The following is a 19,115-nucleotide window of genomic DNA, read 5'->3' as shown; positions in this document are numbered from 1 at the left end:
AGAGGAGGACAGTGTTGATGTGTTTGCAATAGGCGATGTTGCTGAAGAGATGTCCTATCCACTATTGTAATAATCTTTGTACAAAATATGCCTTGTGAGGTATCATTTGAAAATGAATAACTTGCTGATCAATAATATCATGGTGAAATGTACATAACACTATTATATCTAAAGTTATGAAATCCCCCCGTATGATGTTCTTAGCACATATTCATTCAGGATACTTCTGCCTGTGTGAAGAAATATGTGTTTACCTCAATTTACATCTAAGCAGTAAACAGGATCCTCAAGACAGCAGGGAAAAGAGCTGGCAGGAGAAGCAAGGAGCCTCCTTCACCACCAGACTCCGTCACCTTTTCTACTGTTAGAATAATCTTTGCTTTGCTCAGAAGAATCCACTTCAAAGGTTAACTGGACTATAAAAGAAAGGGTCTGAAAACCCCAAGCTATCTATCTCTCTTTCACCTGCAAAGACAAAGGAACCAGCCCTTTGACTTTGGGGGAGATCCTGATCTGCAAATTTTGGTCAGCCATATTACTGGGAACATGTGGTAAGGAACCACGTCTTGAACCACGTCTAGCCTGTTAAACTTTAGGTACTAGAAAGTGTTTTGTCTTTATTTCTATTAGAACCATTTCTGACTTTAAGACTTGCTATGTCAATTTACTTAAAACCCTATCTTCTTTTGTTGATAAACTTGTTTTATCCTTTAATCTAAACCAATCCAGGGCTGTGTTTAAACTGAACTGTTTGGTAACTTGAGTTAAAGTAGCAGACTGTTGACTATTGATCCTTTACAGGGGCAACAGACCTTTAATATCTGAACTGTCAGGAGACGGTTGGGCAGTGCAGAACACATGTTTTGGGGGAAATTTGGGACTGGGAGTGTGGGGAGGTCACCCTGCAAGGCTGGTGGAAGCCAGTATGTGACTGGAGTGTTGCTGGCAGGCTGTTGGGTCAGAGCTGCTGGACCGGGGCTGTGGCTATCCACAGACACTCAGGGTGTGGCCTGCATGCTGGTCGGCTATTTGTGAGCATCTCAGGTTGGGCGCTACAAGAGCAAAGCATTGTGAGGCACCCAGGTTGCAGGGCAGGTGGTGACACACCCGCTCCCTGGTCTAGATTGCACCCCAGAATGTGAAACATGTGCTGCTGTGTTCTGCAGTAGTTAGATTTTCTGAAGTGCTGAAGGTTTCTTACCCAGGTGGATTGCACTGGTGTAGGCCAGCTAAGAGGTGACATAACAAATAACCAAGGTCAGGTCATCGTCTTCCAGTATGGACTGGAGTCTCCTAGTCAATTGGAGATAATAGAAGCATCTGGGAGTAATGCTTTATAGGTGAAAGTTTTGCGTCAGTGAAGACTACAGGCATATTCCTAAACTATAGACTGACTTAACCAATTCTGGGTGCATGACTTCAACAAAAGGTGACTGCACTGTGGCTGCAAATTCTTCAAAATGCTCTGTCCATCGGCATCACCTCCGTCTTGCTCAGGTTCAGCTTCAACCAGCTGCTGTTTGTCCATGAGATGCTCTCATCCAAGTGGTACGACTGTATGTGGTGATGGCTAAGTAGAGCCATGTGTCATCACCATACTGGCACTTGAATCCAGCAGACATGCCAAACCCATGAAAAAAACTCAGAAATTGGGCTTGTTTTTGGCTTAATTGGCTTGTGAGTTGCTTGTTGGCTAGTTTTTGGCTTATAGCTTGTTGCTTGTTTGGCTTGTAGCTTGTTGCTTCTTTTTTTTGATCTGCTGCCAGCAAGCAGGGACAAGGGGGGGAGAGAGTCAGGGGTGCACAGTGGGCCCACCACAGTCCCAGACTGCATGCCGAGGGGATCTAGTCACATAGAGTGTTGGGGTTCTTAGGGATTGGCTTGTGTTGGCCTTGTTTTGAAATGGGATTAGCTTGATTTTTGGCTTATTGTGAAAGTTGGGGTTCTTATTTACTGCGTGAAAGTTGGCAGCTGTGCTGACCAATCCACATAGTGGCTGCATGTAGATGTTGATTAGGATCGGAGAGAGAATTGATCCTTGAAGGGACTACACCAATGGGGGTAGGGAGCTCTAATGATGAAGGTGCAGTTTCCCTCTGCTGATGTTGCTTACAAGGGTGCCAGTTGTGATGATGCTTTTACTGATTTGGTGACATGTTCAGTAGCAACTGACCTGAGATCAACAAACACACTGGAACACATGCTGGTTTAAATTGCATACCTGGTTATTTTTCTTGCTACCTGTGTAATAGATAACACAGACCACAAAATATGGAATGGCATATGTATTTCTTAGTGAGAGGTGAAGTAATAAGATGGGGGTAAATTTTTGAAAAATGACTTAGGAGCTTAAGTCCCATTTTCAGAAGTGACTTAGGCACTTTGAAGACCAAGTCTCAGTCTCTTTTGAAAATGGGGCTTAGGCTCCTAAGTCATTTAGGCCCTTTTGAAAATTTCACTCAGTAAATCTACGTTTTAAAAAAACAACCCTCCTAGACTCTTTATGTTGCTTTGCTGCTTACCATCAAATAAATATTTGTTCATTTATGCCACACAAAACAGGCTTTTTAAAGATGTTACTGATTTCTGGCCCAAATTAATCTGTAAATGGATTGTGGAAAAAATATATATGTATACAGTAAAGCCCACCAAGGCAGCTTTACCTTGTATGATCCTGACCTTGGCAACATTTCCAGACTCATAACTTTACAAGGATAAAATGTTCTTTAGCACCACGGTACCAAGTCCAAACAAGTCTTTTTCCTGTGTCAGGCGTACGTGTGTTATCATTCCACCTATTTTGTCTAGTACAACTGTACTTATGAGGCCAGGAAAAGCTCTCAATCACTCTCTATGAATGTTTGGCCCTGGGACAAGTAACTTCAGAAGAGAGCTCCTGCATAAGATCTTGAGGTGGTTTCTGTGTAAGAATAGAATATTTTTACACTCTATAGTTCTTCTAACAGTGGTTTCATTATAGACACTTTCCAGATCTTGAAGGCATATTGATGAAGTCCAGAAAAAGCTTCAAAAACAAAGTGCCATAATCTAAACAACAAAGATAGAACTGATAGCATGGAGGTGGTAAATGTATACAATATTGTCAACACTAAGCATTCAAAAATCATGAGTTGGACCCCAAACACCATAAGATCATTAACAAATATTAGACTATTTGCTTCTGGTTGCTGAGCCTTCAGGGTGCACGCCTGTCATGTTTTCATGCTTCTCTGCACAACCAGGGCTAGAAATTGGGGCGGGGGGTGTTCGTGTTTGTAATGAAAGTTCAGAGTCTCACAATCACATGACTCAGGGATGTGGAGCATCAAGAAGAATACAAATATCATAAGACACTGTTGCCAACTCATGATAAAATCAAGAGTATCTAGAATAAACTGCCAGTGCAGATTATTGAAATGACTGGGCCAAAGATTCATAGTGAGTCAATGGTAGAAGTATGAATAGGATGCAGGAACCCTGTTTTCCAGTCCCCTGCTCTAACGGTATTAGACGGCAGTGCGTAAACGTTCAAGAGATTCAGTGTTGTTTAGAGAGGAGGGGGATTATGGGATAGGTTAAAGCTGAAGAAAAGGGCAACACCGTCTTTTTCTGTTCCTAAAAATTTCTTAGCTGGGGTTGATTGAGATAATCATTTTGGCAGATGACCTTCCAACTGGTGTTCCTTGTTATCCTCCCCGTACATGTGCCATTGGTCCCAGCTCTGCAGGAGTGAGTTCATCTAGCACTACAGGTTCAGCAGGTAAATTGTGCCTAATAGTCTATTTCCCTCTTTCTTAGTTAAATCGCCATGCCACACAACCTTTTGTTTGACTTGTGGATCCTGTTGCAGAAGAAGGGAAATCAGCTGAAAATCATATCAGAGCTTAGGGTTTAAAGATGACAAGCAATAGGAAATGTCAAAACTGTGTCTGTCACCGTGATTAAGTCCGGTACTCTGCTTCCAGCAAATAGCCATTACCTGATTCTTCAGCGTCATGTCAATCCCCTCTCCATAATGTACATGGCCAGTTATTCAATGCTATATGCAGGTTCAGAGGAAAGGTGGTAGTTCCAATTGATTGGCTATTATTTGTATTGTGGTAGCACCCAGGCGCCCCAGTCATGGACCAGGACCCCCATTGTGCTAGGTGCTGTACAACCACAGAACAAAAAGGCCGTTTCTGCCTTGTTCCTTCCTGTGCTGTATAGAAAACCAGTGGCGCCAAGGGCCATCAGTGCTAGCTGCAGACCCTGTGAGAACAGTCCCTCCCATCCCCAATTCTCAGGGACACGCAGTGGAAGCAAAGCTTCAAGGGGGTGTAGAGTCCACAATCCTGTGGAGGCTGCAATGTGGTTTGATGGGATCCAGGCTGACTTTCAGTCACAAGTTCTAGAGCCAGCTGTAGAAGACACGGCATGCTTGTAGCTAGATTAAGGACAATGTGGAAAGCAAGATGCATTAGAAAGGGACAGCGTCTGCAGATGCCTCAGAAGTGATATTTTTTTTGTTTGCTGCCCAGGGCCGGCTCCAGGCACCAGCCCAGCAAGCAGGTGCTTGGGGCAGCCAATGGAGAGGGGCGGCATGTCTGGCTCTTCGGCAGCAATTCGGCGGCGAGTCCCTCACTACCTCTCGGAGCGAAGGACCAGCCACCGAATTGCCGCCGAAGATTGAAGCGGCGGTGGTAGAGCAGATCGCAATCGCAGCTTTTTTTTTTTTTTTTGCTGCTTGGGGCAGCAAAAATCCTGGAGCTGGCCCTGTTGCTGCCACTCTGGACTCCTTTGGTAACTGGATGGAGGGCAGATGAATTCCTGCTACAGCATGGTGGTCAGCTTCACTCATGAAAAAAGAAAAACCTTCTCACTTTAATGCTACTTTGCACTTATGCTGTAAATGGGTATAATACGCAGATATTGAATTGTGTTGACCTGACTGTTAAGGCGTATTGGCCTGAGAGGAGAATATTGATCTTGGTTAATAGATCTTGAGCTTCAGCGCCACAGAAATGAATCTCTGCTTAACCCCACACCCCTATACTCCCAAAAAACTGAGGCAGAACCTGTGTTAAGTGGTTTGTCCAAGTTCACAGAGCAAGACAGTGCAGAGCCAGTCACAGAATTCCAGAGGCTGGAGTCCCAATCCTCTGCTCTAATGCCTAGACCAAATATCTTTTCCTGGGCCCTCATCCAAACCCCACTGAAATTAGTATACAGCCAATTAGTTCAATGGCCTTTGGCTCAGGCCCAGACTCATGAACAGAACAGGAGTGGAACATGAGTTTTTAAATGGTTTTAAACAATTAGTTAAATATTGCTTAATGATATGAAACAATTTTGTTGTAAAGTAAATATTAGATATTTTAAATACTTCCCATGAAAATAACACATTAAAGTAGCACATGCTGCTTTTTAAAACTAAAATGTGACTGTTGCATTTTTGGCCACAATAAAGCCAGTTGTCATCCCAGAACAATCCAGCCTGCTGGCTCATAATCTACAATTGAGACACTTGGACCTGAAGTCAAATTTGCCCAAAATCTGAAATCTTGTCAGTGTCCTCACCCAAAAAATAACTGTTCGTAATCTAGATCTAAACGGTATTTCCCACCCTCTCCCAATCCTGTCTTTCAATTGCATGATCTGGATATCCTCAATTCAAAGCATCAGATCTGTCAGGCAATTGGTCAGGACACGTACAATGCCCACTCCCCATGTTAGTCTTAAGCAATTAGATTTCAAGGAATGCTAGTAGATGGGAGTCTATTGTCAGCGGGAGCCAATAATAGACAGGCAGTCAGGAGACTCTGGGGCATGACCCAGCACCTGACTTTCAAACCTGTCATGTACAGTGTCACATGGAAACGCTGCCAGCACCTCTGCAACAAGGTCAAGCTTCAGCAAAGCTAGCGCAGGCATTTAATGGCCATGTAGCTCATTGATCAAAGAGAATCGTAGCAGATGCCCTGGGCTGGGATACAGTATGTGCTGATGGAAAGGGCTCTGTGCACATTTATTATCCCAGCCTCTTACTGTTTGGCACAGCTGTTTCATTCACCTTGACAACAGCAGACAGCTGAGACCCACAAGACTCTTCCACGCAACAAAATTGCTGCAGAAACTTGCAATCTGAATCCAGTATGAGGTAACAGGAGGTTATGTTGGCACGATGCCTGTGCCCCACTTGCATTTGCCAACAAGGCAGTAAGCCTCTTCAGTGGTCTCTGACAAATGTATTTGGGCAGCCCATTGTTTAGCCAATAGGGAATTTTTATTCCTTCTCAAGTCTAGCCACATGAGCAGCCAGCTCAATTCAGGTCAGCGTGAGACTCAATTAGTCTGGCAGTAACTGCTTTTTAAGCCATCACTGGCTCTATATAATATTGATTTAGTGTTAATTAAAGTCTGGATTTTAATAGCCCCTGCTAGGATCCTGCACCTGAAATTAATCTTGCCTAAACTACCAGCTGGAAACAACCTGGAGAATTTGCAACTGAGCCTTCCCCTCTTCTCTTCACTGTTGTTTTGGAATGGAAAATCTGGACTGGATTCCTCAGAGGTCAAATGATGTGTTAGTGATAATTACGGAATGTTGTTATTTGCAGACTAAGAGCTCTTCCTAAATAATGCTGTGTTATCTACTTGCAGTTTTCTTTACTAGTTTTACATTTTCTAAGTGAATTTTGGGCTGCCAAAGGTGCTGATCTATTTGACCTCCAGCTGAAATGGCCCAAAAGGGGCAGTGGAGGTGGAAAGTGTCTGATTGATTGCTCTAAAGACTGAAGACTGCTCTTTCTAACCCAGTGGTGGGCAACCTGCGGCCCGCAGGCCGCACACGGCCCATCAGGGTAATCCACTGGTGGGCTACCAGACAGTTTGTTTACATTCGCATGGCTGCCTGCAGCTCCCAGTGGCTGCAGTTTGCTGTTCCCGGCATGTGTGTGTGTGAGAGAGAGATTTCTAAACACAAACTGATGCACCGCATCTCAGCTCTAAGAAAATGAGTCCCACGTCATCAGTGGAATTTATTGCCAAGTTAATACAGTATGCAAGGTTTAACTGAAAGTTAAAATGGCAATCAGTCAATGCTTCAGCAATGTGTCTTCCTCCTAGCTCTTCTAAGGGTCATGCTGCACGTGACACTCCTCGTAATTTTAGACTGAAGAGGTTTTTTGTTTGTTTGTTTGTTTGTTTGTTTACGTACATATGGAAGGGGGCCACCCTTTGCCTTACATCCGATTGTGATCATTGAGATTGGTAGGGTTAGAACTGCTAACCATCCTATGGGACAACCTTTAGAAGACAGATGTCAGAGCGTTCCCCTCAACAGTGGAATTCTCTCTCCTCTGAAAGACACAAAATAGCACATTCTGAGCTAGATTCAAAACTTTGTTTCCTTTTTCTGTGTACCGAAACACTCACTGAAGATAACAAAAGTTGCCTAGTTCAGTGAAGTCAGAGAATTTTGGATGAGAAATGGATGCCGAATTAGGCCCAATATGTATTTTTCTCTACACCCTCCTCCCATCTGGTTTTAGCCATTGTTCCTGCTCTGGGATGCACAGATGTGGGCATATTGCCCCATTATTTTGGTTAGAATACACTTCAGAGTTGGTTATTGGAACATGAGAACAATGTTTCAAAGATCTAACATGCCAGGAGGACTATTATAGACTTGAAATCTTGGGCATAAGTGAGATCAGATCAATAGGTGCAGATAAGTGCTTCAAGCAAGGGGGGGGGGGGAAATCTCATTTACTCAGGTTGTAGTGCCAACCAATACTTAGGAGTAGTTCTCATTATGAAAGCTTGTGCAGAAAAACCACTCATCAACTGGGAGCCTATTAACCAATGCATCATATAGGCCAGAATCCAAGCCAGATTCCTAAAGATGTCAAGCATACAGTGCTACAGTCTGACAGAGGAACATAATGATGAGGATAAAGTTCTACAGTTGCCTCCAAAATGCCATTGACAGAATACTTACACATGATTCATTCTGTGTAACAAGCGACTTTGTCACATCCCTACTTTAGCATTAAACAAGGAATGGAACTAGCCAGTGAGGAAGAGACGCATTGAATTGTGTGTGGTGTCTGACCTATTTCTTGCAAGTACCCTGTTCCCTCACAAAAACATACACAGAGAAGCATGGAATTCATCAGATGGAAAAACGAAAAATCAGACAGACCAAATCTGCATTAACATCAAGCAGTAGATGTTAGCAGCAACCACAATCTTTGTATAGCTAAACTGAAATGGTAGCATTATCAGTAATAATGCAGAAAAGGCAGAAGTGTTCAATAAATATTTCTGCTCTGTATTTGGGGAAAAAACAGATTATGCAGTCTCATCATATAGTTATGGTAACACTCTTTTCATTTCACTAGTATCTCTGGAAGATGTTAAACAGAAGTTACTAAAGTTAGACTTTTTTAAAATCAGCAGATGCAAATTACTTGCATCCAAGAGTTTTAAAAGAGCTGGCTGAAGAGCTCTCTGGAGTGTTAATGTTGATTTTCAGTAAGTATTGGAGCACTAGGGAAGTTCCAGAGGACTGGAAGAAAGCTAATGTTATGCCAAGTTTTTAAAAGGATAAACAGGATGTCCAGGTAATTATAGGCCTGTCAGCCTGATATCAATCCTGAGCAAGATAATGTGCAGCTGAGATGGGACTTGATTAGGAAAGAGTTAAAGTAGGGTAATGTAATTAATGCAAATCAACATGGGCTTATGGAAAATACATCCTGTCAAGCTAACTTGATACTGCGCTGCATAACATTTAATTAAAAAAATTAGAATGATATAAAATTAACATGGAACACACTAAATGGATTAAAAACTGGCTAACTGATAGATCTCAAATGGGGAATTGTCATTGAGCAGGTGTTTTCAGTGAGGTCCCTCAGGGCTTGGTTCTTGTCTCTACTCTATTTAACATCTTTATCAATGACCTGGAAGAAGACATAAAATCATCACTGATAAAGTTTGCAGATGACACAAAAATTGGGGTAGTGGTAAATAAAGAAGAAGACAAGTACTGATTCAGAACTATTTGGATTGCTTGATAAATTGAACACAAGCATACAATATGCATTTTAATAAGTTTAAATGTAAATGTATATATTTGGAAACAAAAATGTAGGCCATACTTACAGGATAGGGGACTCTATCATGGGGAGCAGTGACTCTGAATAAGATTTGGGGGTTGTAGTGGATAATCCTCTGAACATGAGCTCCTAGAGTGACTCTGTGGCCAAAAGAGCTAATGTGATCCTGGGATGCGTAAACAGGGGAATCTTGAGTAGGAGTATAAGTGTTATTTTACCTCTGTATTTGGCACTGGTGAGACTGTTGTTGGAATACTGTGTCTAGTTCAGGTGCTCACAATTCAAGAGGGATGCTGATAAATTGAAGTGTGTTCAGGGAATGATTAAAGGATTAGAAAACATGTCTTGTAGTAGCAAAGAGTCCTGTGGCACCTTATAGACTAACAGACGTATTGGAGCATGAGCTTTCGTGGGTGAATACCCACTTCTTATTCACCCACAAAAGCTCGTGCTCCAATACGTCTGTTACTCTATAAGGTGCCACGGGACTCTTTGCTGCTTTTACAGATCCAGACTAACACGGCTACCCCTTTGATACATGTCTTGTAGTGATTAGCTCACAAAGCTTAATCTGTTTAGTTTAACAAAGAGAAGATTAAGGAGTGAATTGATTACAATCCATAAATGCTTACCTGGGGAACAAATATTTAATAATGGGCTCTTCAGTTTAGCAGAGAAAGATATAGCACCAGCCAACGTTTAGGAGTTAAAGCTAGACAAATTCAAACTGGAAATAAGGCATACATTTTTAACAGTGAGCATATTAAGCATTGGAACAATTTACCAAGGGTTGTGGTGGATTCTCCTTCACTGACAATTTTTAAATCAAGATTGGATTTTTTTTAAAAAAAAGATATGGTCTAGGAATTATTTTGGGAAAGGTCTATGGCTTGTACAATACAGGAGGTCAAACTAGGTGACCACAATCATCCCTTCTGTCCTTAAAATCTATGAATCGATTAAATTAAACTTGAGAAAGCTCAATTTTAAACCAAAAGAGATAAAGAAAATCAACAGTATGAAACTGAAAACAATAGAGTAATGTGAGAAATTCCAACCTGATTTCAGGAATGCATTTGAGGCACTGTCAGAGGCACATGAATGGACCACTACCTGGACCTGAAGGACTCCGGGTAGTGCCCAGAGACAACAGGATTCAAGATGTAGCAGTCACAGTTGGACATCAGCATAGACAGAGCAAGAACTGGGTAGTCCAAGAGAGTCATTGAGGAAAAAACGTACTGAAAGGAAAACTCCTGAATGCAGACCAACAAACTCTTGGAAAAGGCAAAGGAGGATGTCATGTTCTGGGGTGCAATCCAGATGGGTGAAGAATTGTCACCTCTTATGCTGAAAGGTTTCAGAGTAGCAGCCGTGTTAGTCTGTATCCGCAAAAAGAAGAACAGGAGGACTTGTGGCACCTTAGAGACTAACAAATTTATTAGAGCATAAGCTTTCGTGGACTATAGCCCACTTCTTCGGATGCATATAGAATGGAACATATATTGAGGAGATATATATACACACATACAGAGAGCATAAACAGGTGGGAGTTGTCTTACCACCTCTGAGAGGCCAATTAATTAAGAGAAAAAAACTTTTGAAGTGATAATCAAGCTAGCCCAGCACAGACAGACAGTTAGATAACAAGTGTGAGAATACTTACAAGGGGAGATAGATTTCAATGTTTGTAATGGCCCAACCATTCCCAGTCCTTATTTAAACCGGAGTTGATTGTGTCTAGTTTGCATATCAATTCTAGCTCAGCAGTTTCTCGTTGGAGTCTGTTTTTGAAGTTTTTCTGTTGTAATATAGCCACCCGCAGGTCTGTCACTGAATGACCAGACAGGTTAAAGTGTTCTCCCACTGGTTTTTGAGTATTTTGATTCCTGATGTCAGATTTGTGTCCATTAATTCTTTTGCGTAGAGACTGTCCGGTTTGGCCAATGTACATGGCAGAGGGGCATTGCTGGCACATGATGGCATATATCACATTGGTAGATGTGCAGGTGAACGAGCCCCTGATGGTATGGCTGATGTGATTAGGTCCTATGATGATGTCACTGGAATAGATATGTGGACAGAGTTGACATCGGGGTTTGTTACAAGGATAGGTTCCTGGGTTAGTGGTTTTGTTCAGTGATGTGTGGTTGCTGGTGAGTATTTGCTTTAGGTTGGGGGGTTGTCTGTAAGCGAGGACAGGTCTGTCTCCCAAGATCTGTGAGAGTAAAGGATCATCTTTCAGGATAGGTTGTAGATCTCTGATGATGCGCTGGAGAGGTTTTAGTTGGGGGCTGAAGGTGACAGCTAGTGGTGTTCTGTTATTTTCTTTGTTGGGCCTGTCTTGTAGGAGGTGACTTCTGGGTACTCGTCTGGCTCTGTCAATCTGTTTTTTCACTTCAGCAGGTGGGTATTGTAGTTTTAAGAATGCTTGATAGAGATCTTGTAGGTGCTTGTCTCTATCCAAGGGATTGGAGCAAATGCGGTTATATCTTAGAGCTTGGCTGTAGACAATGGATCGTGTGGTGTGTCCTGGATGGAAGCTGGAGGCATGTAGGTAAGTGTAGCGGTCAGTAGGTTTCCGGTATAGGGTGGTATTTATGTGACCATCGCTTATTAGCACAGTAGTGTCCAGGAAATGGACCGCTTGTGTGGATTGATCTAGGCTGAGGTTGATGGTGGGATGGAAATTATTGAAATCATGGTGAAATTCCTCAAGGGCTTCTTTTCCATGGGTCCAGATGATGAAGATGTCATCAATGTAGCGCAAGTAGAGTAGGGGCGTTAGGGGACGCCCCTACTCTACTTGCGCTACATTGATGACATCTTCATCATCTGGACCCATGGAAAAGAAGCCCTTGAGGAATTTCACCATGATTTCAATAATTTCCATCCCACCATCAACCTCAGCCTAGATCAATCCACACAAGCGGTCCATTTCCTGGACACTACTGTGCTAATAAGCGATGGTCACATAAATACCACCCTATACCGGAAACCTACTGACCGCTACACTTACCTACATGCCTCCAGCTTCCATCCAGGACACACCACACGATCCATTGTCTACAGCCAAGCTCTAAGATATAACCGCATTTGCTCCAATCCCTTGGATAGAGACAAGCACCTACAAGATCTCTATCAAGCATTCTTAAAACTACAATACCCACCTGCTGAAGTGAAAAAACAGATTGACAGAGCCAGACGAGTACCCAGAAGTCACCTCCTACAAGACAGGCCCAACAAAGAAAATAACAGAACACCACTAGCTGTCACCTTCAGCCCCCAACTAAAACCTCTCCAGCGCATCATCAGAGATCTACAACCTATCCTGAAAGATGATCCTTTACTCTCACAGATCTTGGGAGACAGACCTGTCCTCGCTTACAGACAACCCCCCAACCTAAAGCAAATACTCACCAGCAACCACACATCACTGAACAAAACCACTAACCCAGGAACCTATCCTTGTAACAAACCCCGATGTCAACTCTGTCCACATATCTATTCCAGTGACATCATCATAGGACCTAATCACATCAGCCATACCATCAGGGGCTCGTTCACCTGCACATCTACCAATGTGATATATGCCATCATGTGCCAGCAATGCCCCTCTGCCATGTACATTGGCCAAACCGGACAGTCTCTACGCAAAAGAATTAATGGACACAAATCTGACATCAGGAATCAAAATACTCAAAAACCAGTGGGAGAACACTTTAACCTGTCTGGTCATTCAGTGACAGACCTGCGGGTGGCTATATTACAACAGAAAAACTTCAAAAACAGACTCCAACGAGAAACTGCTGAGCTAGAATTGATATGCAAACTAGACACAATCAACTCCGGTTTAAATAAGGACTGGGAATGGTTGGGCCATTACAAACATTGAAATCTATCTCCCCTTGTAAGTATTCTCACACTTGTTATCTAACTGTCTGTCTGTGCTGGGCTAGCTTGATTATCACTTCAAAAGTTTTTTTCTCTTAATTAATTGGCCTCTCAGAGGTGGTAAGACAACTCCCACCTGTTTATGCTCTCTGTATGTGTGTATATATATCTCCTCAATATATGTTCCATTCTATATGCATCCGAAGAAGTGGGCTATAGTCCACGAAAGCTTATGCTCTAATAAATTTGTTAGTCTCTAAGGTGCCACAAGTCCTCCTGTTCTTCTTTTTGCACCTCTTATGCTGTAACCCTTAAGGGTTTTAGAAGCTTTTGATACTGTAGTTCTCTGTCTGTGATGCTCAAAGTCAGCAACAAGCATGCATTCTATGTCTATGTATTGAGCAGCTCTGGTCCAACGCCATGTGTCGAGGAGCCTGCCTGCAATACCACAGATTTTCACTGGTCTCCACCAGCCTTGGTTAACAACTGGTAAGGTGACTCCAAACACTCCCCAGTTTATTAACAAGTTTATTAACAAAAGGACATAGGTTAAGTAATGTCAAGTACAAGGATTAAAGTTAGAAAGGGTTATAAACAAACAAAAGCAAAAATATACTTTCTAATGACTACAACCCAGTGCTATAGTCTTTGTTCAAAGTCCTTACCAATCTTCCATTCCAAGAGACTCCAACCCCCTGGGTTAAAAGACTCAGCTTTTCTCAGCTTGCAAAAGCTCTGGCCCCTTATGTCTATCCAGTGAGGGAAGCCAAGATGGCATCTTCTCTTTCCCTATATCTTCCCAAATGTACTGTTTTTTCCCCAAGACTCAGGATGACCTCATGCTGTTCTTCCCTTCCTGTGCACTTCCCACCCCCCTGCTGATTTGTATGTAAATAGCAGTGGCGGATTTAGGGTTAGGGGGCCCTGGGCTCAGCTTCATTTTTGGAGCCCGTCCTTGGGACCCAGCCAAGAAAAAGAACATTCTCTCTTATCTCCCTCCCGCCCCCGTTTTTCATTCTTTTTTTCTTCATCCTCCTCCTATAAGTAATAGGAAGTAAATGAAAATAAAGTCTAGTACCCTGATTGTTTTTGTTGTCTAATTTATTTTCCCACAGACCACTTGAAAATCGCTGAGGGTCTCGGCGGACCACTTAATGATCTTTCCAAATATTGTTTGTACCATTAGCTAACTATTGTAAAGCACTTTGGCGTAATGAACCACAAATGGACCTCTGTGTCACAGAGGATTGTCAGTAATTTGAAGTCTTCAAATCAAGGATTGAGTAATACAGCCAGAGGTTGTGGGCCTATTGCAGGAATAGGTGGGCAAGGTTCTGTGGCTTGCAATGTGCAGAAAGGCTGACTAGATCAGGGGTCTCAAACACGCAGCCCCCGGGGTTATTTGCTGCAGCCCGTGAGCTCCTCGCGCCCCCCCCCCCCCCCTCCCCCAGCGTTTACCTAGAGCGGCTCCGGCCCGACGCGCACTGGGGGCAGGGCAGGCTCCCTGCCTGCCGGCCCTGCCCCGCACCGCTCCGGGAAGCCAATAGAACCTGGGGAAGGAGAGGTGCAGGGGTGTGTGTGGCTGTTGCTTCATGCCCCGCCCCCAGCAGCTCCCATTGGCCGCGGTTCCCCATTCCCAGCCAATGGGAGCGGCTGGGGGCGATGCCTGAAACAACAGCCACACACACCCCTGCGCCCCTCCTTCCCCAGGTTCTGTCGGCTTCCGGGAGCCTGCCCTCCCCCCCCGGTGCGCGTCGGGCCGGAGCCCGCCCCCCGAACCCCTCCTGCAGCCGAACCCCCTGCCCTGAGCCCTCTGCTGCACCCCGCACCCCTCCTGCACCCCGACCACCTACTGCACCCCACACCTCTCCTGCACCCCAACCCACTGCCCTGAGCCCCCTGCTGCACCCCGCACCCTGACCCCCTACCCTGAACCCCCTGCTGCACCCTGCCACCCTGCCCTGAGCCCCCGCCGCACCCTGCACCCCTCCTGCACCCCACCCCCCCCTGCCCTGAGCCCCCTGCCACACCCCTCACCCCTCCTGCACCTCACACCCCAACTCCCTGCCCTGAGCCCCCGCCACACCCCACAACCCTCCTGCACCCCCTGAGGGCAGGGAGGGGGCAGAGTTGGGGTGGGGATTTCAGGGAAGGGGTTGGAATGGGGGCAGGGAAGGGGTGGGAAGTGGTGGGGCATGGGTGGGGCCTCATGGAAGGGGTGGAATGGGGGCAGGGCCGAGGGCGGCGGGGGGGAGGTGTCAGTAAATGCGGCCCTCGGGCCAATGTACTAGTCCTCATGTGGCCCTCATAGACATTTGAGTTTGAGACCCCTGAATCATGATGGTCCTTTCTGGCCTCAGAGTCTGTGAGTATAAGAAAGCAGACAACGCAATGAAAAGCAACTCAAGGAAAAATAAGCAAACATATATTGAAGACCCAGCAGCTGAAGCTGCTGCTATGATAGAAGACCACACAGCCATTTACAAAGTGACTAAAACCCTATGTGGAAATTTCAAAACAGGGCATGGGCCAACAAAACACAAAGATAGAAAAATGTTCACAACTGAGGTAGAACAGAAAAGCAGCTGGGCAGAGCATTTAAAATAAGTCCTACCTCAGCACCAGATTTTGATGAAACATGAACCTGATCAACCGGACATTAATCTTCATCCAAAAGAGATGTCAGCTATACAGAATGTCAGTCAGAAAGCTGAAAAATAACAAAGTGATGGGAGGTGATCAAATTACAGCAGAAATGCTAAAAGTACTTGATAGATACCACCATCCTAATAAAATTGACGGAGCTGTTCAATTAAGTTTGGGAAAAAGAGATCCCTCCTGACCAATGGAACCATGGATTCATTGTCAGAATACCCAGAAAGGGGTGACCTTACCGACTGTAACTACTGGAGAGGAGTTACATTATTCTCTGTTTGAGGGAAGCCTTCTGTGGAGTGATACTACACAGAGCGGCAGAAGCAGTCTCTGCAAAGCTTAGGGATTCAGGGCCAAGAGATCGTATGTAGTTGAGATATTCACAGTAAGGACCATCATAGGAGAATGCATAGAATGGCAAGCTCCCCAATCATCAGTTTTATCGATTTTTTTCAAAAGGCACTTAGCAGCCTGCACAGACATACATTGTGGAATAATCTTCAGTCCTATGGAATTCCAGCTAAAGTCATCAACATCATCTGGGTCATGTACAGAGATGCAAAATGCTGTATAAGGGTGAACAATCAGAACACAGAGCAGTTCAATGTGGACACTGGTGTCAAACAGGGCTGCATTTTATCGCCACTGTCGTTTGGCATAGCCATAGACTGCATAATGAAGAAACGTATTAGCAACACAAAGACTAGTATAGCATGGGTAGATGGCAAATGCCTAGAAAGCCTAAACTTTGCTGATGATATTGTGTTACTGAATGACACCCCCCCCGAAAAGTTACAAAGACAGACACCTTGGCAAAAAAAGCAGGCCAGCCATGGCTCAAAATCAGTTGTGTGAAAACAAACATCCTTGAAACTCAGACATCAAGCAGTAACATCACATTAGAAGGCAAATATATCAAGAAAGTAGAGCAGTTCCTCTACCTGGACTGCAGCATATTAGCCAATGGAGACCTCAAGAAGGAAGCAACATCAAGGATAGGAAAGGTATCCACAGCATTTACTGAAATCAGCAACATATGGAAATCAGCACCAGAACAAAACAGATTTTTCAATTCAAATGTAATCTCGGTGCTAATTTATGACTGTGGGAGCTGGAGATCTACCAAAACGCTAGGCAGAAAACTAGACGCCTTCAAAAATAAGACCCTATGAAAGGTTCTGGGAATTGGCTGGAAAGACATCATCACGAACAAGAGAGCCAAGAGACTGCCAACCAACAGCTCATTTCCACCGGAATCAGAAGGAAGCGCTGGACGTATTTGGGGCATATACTCTGTATGCTAACATACAAATGCCCACATGAAGCTGTCATTTGGAAACCAACTGGTATGAGCAAATGAGGGCACCCAAGAGAAACTTTAAGAAGACACTGGTGCGGGAAAGATGTAAAAAAGTACAAGATTCTTCTTCAGTAAGATTTGGTGAAGAGACCTGAGTTCTCTCCCCAGTTAGGATTGAGATGTTCTGAGTGCCCATATTGTGCTGTTTGGAAAATGGTCTGTAGATGGGGCCATGGAATCATTAGAACATAGACTGCCCTTTATCTGTAAAAACAGTCTGAAAGCCTTATCAAAATCTTACTGAAGTCAAAGGGAGTTTCAGTGGGCTCTGGATTGTGCCCCAAGTATAGATTTCTGAAGGAGTCGGTCACTGCTGGAGGGTCATTCAATGAGTCATTTTATTGAGTGGGCTTGAGGCTCTAGGATCAGTTTTCAAATAAGCTGCACAGTCAACTCCACATATTCAAACTCCACTCAGTAATAGTCCCAGGAAATGTAAGCTGTTTCTAGCAACTACAACAGGTACTTTTGAGGCAGCAGTGTAATGAATGAAAAGAGACTGATCATTAAGATTACAGGCAAGGTTCACAAATACTTGGCTGCAAACTAAACAGGTGAACTTTTAAATTGTCAAAATTCCTGCTATGTTATGCTGCTCCTGATCATTCTCATGGCAGGGAGTATTTTAGTTCTCTGCTCTCAATATAAATAGTGGTATTTAAGCAACTTATTTTAGTAACAAAGAATGAACCTGACTTATTTTGACTGGCTGCAGGGTTGTAGCTGTGTGGGTCCCAGGATATTAGAGAGACAAGGTGGATGAGATAATATCTTTTATTGGACCCACGTCTCTTGGTGAGAGAGACGAGCTTTCAAGTTTACACGGAGCTCTTCTTCAGGTCTGGGCAGATTAGACCAGGTGTACACTACAGACCTATATCAGTATAACGACATTGCTCAGGGGTGTGAAAATTCCACATACCTGAACAACATAGTTATACCGATCTAACCCCCTGTGTAGACAGTGCTATGTCGATGGGAGAGCTTCTCTCGCTGACATAGCTACCACCTCTTGGGGAGGTGAATTAACTGTGCTAACAGGAGAAGCTCTTCTGTCGGTGTAGGAGCGTCCCCAATAAAGCGTTAAAGTGGTGCAGCTGTACTGCTATAGCGCTGTACGTGAAGACGAGCCCTTACACAATTTACTTGGTGTAATAAGGCCTATTACAACTAGGGTGACCAGTCAGCAAGTGTGAAAAATCGGGACACGGGTTGGAGGGTAATAGGACCCTATATAAGAAAAAGACCCATAATCGGGACTGTCCCTATAAAATCAGGACATCTGGTCACCCTAATTACAACAATCTATAGCCCACTAATAACTCCCCCGCCCAACTGCTCCCTCCCTGCTTCTTTGTGCCCTGTGACTGGAGAGGTGTTAATGGGCCACTTCACATTTAATGGTCCCTTGAAATATGTGTTAACTACTTATGCTAAACATCGGGGTGGGGGGTAACTCAGTGGTTTGAGCATTGGCCTGCTAAACCTAGGGTTGTGAGCTCAATCCTTGTGGGGGCCATTTAGGGAACTGGGGTAAAAATCTGTCTGGGGATTAGTTCTGCTTTGAGCAGGGGGTTGGACTAGATGACCTCCTGAGGTCCCTTCCAACCTTGATATTCTATGATCTTGTATTTAACTGTGACATTCTGAGTAAAATAGGGTGACCAGACAGCAAATGTGAAAAATCAGGGTAGGGGGTAATAGGAGCCTATATAAGAAAAAGACCCCCAAATCAGGGCTGTCTCTATAAAATCAGGACATCTGGTCACCCAAGTAAGTGAGGCCTTGATCAGCTCAGGGAATAAGTGTCCATGTTGAAGATTTGAACTCAGACTCCCTGCAATGTTTCTTTGCTAGCTCAGCAAACCACCTGCTTTTAGTATGGCTTTTAATTCCCATCCATCTAGAATCTGTTTAGATGATTGTTTACAAACAGGACTGCGAATTAGAATGTTGGGTGCATTGCACCAAGCTCCATTTTAGAGGTTTGGGGAGGGGAAATCTGACACTGTTCTCTCATAAAACATCTTCCTGTTCTCTTTGTTGCAACAGGTAGGGTTACCATATGTCCGGATTTTCCCGGACATGTCCGGCTTTTTGGG

General features: G+C 44.0%; 1 long non-coding RNA gene across 1 annotated transcript in view; it reads right to left on the bottom strand.

Annotated features, from left to right (window-relative positions):
- Positions 1 to 6,874: 6,874 nt before the first annotated feature.
- The window catches only part of LOC135984197 (uncharacterized), a 40,546-nt gene continuing 28,305 nt past the window's right edge, over positions 6,875 to 19,115 (bottom strand). The window contains exons 3-4 of the long non-coding RNA XR_010602091.1: positions 15,613 to 15,708; positions 6,875 to 7,340 (exon numbers count right to left, since the gene is read on the bottom strand). This is a non-coding gene — a long non-coding RNA (uncharacterized LOC135984197). The remainder of the gene's footprint in view (positions 7,341 to 15,612; positions 15,709 to 19,115) is intronic.

The sequence above is a fragment of the Chrysemys picta genome, chromosome 6 (genome assembly GCF_011386835.1).
Source record: "Chrysemys picta bellii isolate R12L10 chromosome 6, ASM1138683v2, whole genome shotgun sequence".
Lineage (NCBI taxonomy): Eukaryota > Metazoa > Chordata > Testudines > Emydidae > Chrysemys > Chrysemys picta.
Note: the sequence above shows the minus strand (reverse complement) of the source record. Positions and strands in the feature narration are given on the sequence as shown.